This window comes from Meriones unguiculatus, chromosome 1, assembly GCF_030254825.1.
Source record: "Meriones unguiculatus strain TT.TT164.6M chromosome 1, Bangor_MerUng_6.1, whole genome shotgun sequence".
Taxonomy (NCBI): Eukaryota; Metazoa; Chordata; class Mammalia; order Rodentia; family Muridae; genus Meriones; species Meriones unguiculatus.
Window position 1 is genome coordinate 175,253,531 of NC_083349.1, and position 2,432 is coordinate 175,255,962.

Consider the following 2,432-nt stretch of genomic DNA (forward strand, 5'->3'; position numbering starts at 1 on the left):
ATCATTTGCCTGCAAATTTCATGATTACCTTGTTTTCAATTGCTGAGTAATATTCCATTGTGTAAAAGTACCACAATTCTGTATCCATTCCTCCGTTGACGGACATCTGGGTTGTTTCCAGGTTCTGGCTATTATGAATAAAGCTGCTATGAACATGGTTGAGCAAATGTCCTTGTTGTATACTTGAGCATCTTTTGGATATATGCCTAGGAGTGGTATAGCTGGCTCTTGAGGAAGTGCTGTTCCTAATTGTCTGAGAAAGCACCAGATTGATTTCCAAAGTGGTTGTACAAGTTTACATTCCTACCAGCAGTGGAGGAGGGTTCCCCTTTCTCCACATCCTCTCCAGCATGTATTGTCACTTGAGTTTTTGATATTAGCCATTCTGATGGGTGTGAGGTGAAATCTCAGGGTTGTTTAGATTTGCATCTCTCTGATGGCTAAGGATGTTGAGCATCTCTTTAACTGTTTCTCTGCCATTCTATATTCTTCTACAGAGAATTCTCTGTTTAGCTCCATACCCCATTTTTTAATTGGATTACTTAAGTTATTGACTTTTAACTTCTTTAGTTCTTTATATATTCCAGATATTGGCCCTCTGTCAGATGTAGGGTTGGTGAAGATCCTTTCCCAGTCTGTAGGCTGTTGTTTTGTTCTGACAACAGTGTCCTTTGATTTACTGAAGGTTTTCAGTTTCATGAGGTCCCATTTATTGATTGTTGCTCTTAGAGCCTGTGCTGTGGTGTTCTGTTCAGGAAGTTGTCCCCTGTGTCAATGAGTTCAAGGCTCTTCCACACTTTTTCTTCTAAGCGGTTTAGTGTGTCTGGTTTTATGTTGAGGTCTTTGATCCACTTGAACTTTAGTTTTGTGCAGGGTGATAAATATGGATTTATTTTCATTTTTCTGCATGTAAACTTCCAGTTGGACCAGCACCATTCGTTGAAGATGCTGTCTTTTTTCCACTGAATGGTTTTGGCTTCTTTGTCAAAAATCAAGTATTTGTAGGTGTGTGGGTTTATTTTTGGGTCTTCTATTTGGTTCCATTGATCCTCCTTTCTGTTTCTATGCCAATACCATGCAGTTTTTATTACTATTGCTCTGTAGGACAACTTAACATCAGGGATGGAGATACCTCCAAATGATCTGTTGTTGTACAGGATCATTTTGGAAATTCTGGGTTTTGTTGTTTTTCCAAATGAAGTTGAGAATTTTTCTTTCAAGGTTTGTAAAGATTTCTGTTCGTATTTTTATGGGAATTGCATTGAATCTGTAGATTGCTTTTGGCAGGATGGCCATTTTCACTATGTTAATCCTACTGATCCATGAGCATGGAAGATCTTTCCATCTTCTGATGTCTTATTTGATTTCTTTCTTCAGAGACTTCAAAGTTTTTTCACAGGTCTTTCACCTGCTCGGTTGAAGTCTCCCCAAGGTACTTTATGTTTTTAGTGGCTATTGTGAAGAGTGTTGTATCCTTGATTTCTTTTTTGGCCCTTTTGTTTTGTGTATATAGGAGGGTTTCTGTTTTTTTGTTGTTGTGTTTTAGTTAATTTTGTATCCAGCCACTTTGCTGAAGGTGTTTATCAGTTGAAGGAGTTCTCTGGTTGAATATTTGGGGTCACTCAGGTATACTATCATATCATCTTCTAACAGTGGAACTTTGACTTCTTCTTTTCTGATTTGTATCCCCTTGATCTCCCTAACTTGTCTTATTGCTCTAGCTAGGACTTCAAGTACTATGTTGAAAAGATATGGGAAGAGTGGGTAGCCTTGCCTTGTCCCTGATTTCAGTGAGATTGAATTAAGTTTCTCTACATTGAGTTTGATGTTGGCTATAGGCTTGCTGTATATTGCCTTTACTATGTTTAAGTATGTGCCTTGTATCCCTGATCGCTCCAAGACTTTAAACATGAATGGGTGTTGGATTTTGTCAAATGCTTTTTCGACATCTAAAGAGATAACCATGTGGTTTTTCTTCTTCAGTTTGTTTATATTGAACCACTCTTGCATGCCTGGGATGAAGCCTACTTGGTCATGGTGGATGATATCTTTTGTGTGCTCTTGGATTTTCTTTGCAAGTATTTTATTGAGTATTTTTGGAAATTAACTCTTTTGCATGCATTTTTGTGGATACTTATGATTTCAGAAGAAATTATTTAAAATATTTTTTCCTATAAAATTAGCATGTTGATTTTTTGTAAATCAATGAAATACCTACATGAAAATCTGTTTCTGGGATTTCTCCATCTTACACATTTGTGTATGTTTACACTAAAAGCAATCTGTTGTGACTATGATATTGTCCCAATTTTAAAAACTTTTTATATAAATGCTATTATTCAGTTCTGCTTAGAAGTAGAATGCAGGAAATGAACACAGTTTCAAGAACTTTACTGCAGTATTTGTTCATAAAGGATAAAATGTAGTGGGGC

The 2,432-nt window shown here is 36.7% G+C and overlaps 1 pseudogene; it reads right to left on the reverse strand.

Moving 5' to 3' along the window:
- The window catches only part of LOC110561338 (selenoprotein K-like), a 61,702-nt pseudogene that overhangs the window by 34,009 nt on the left and 25,261 nt on the right, over window positions 1-2,432 (reverse strand).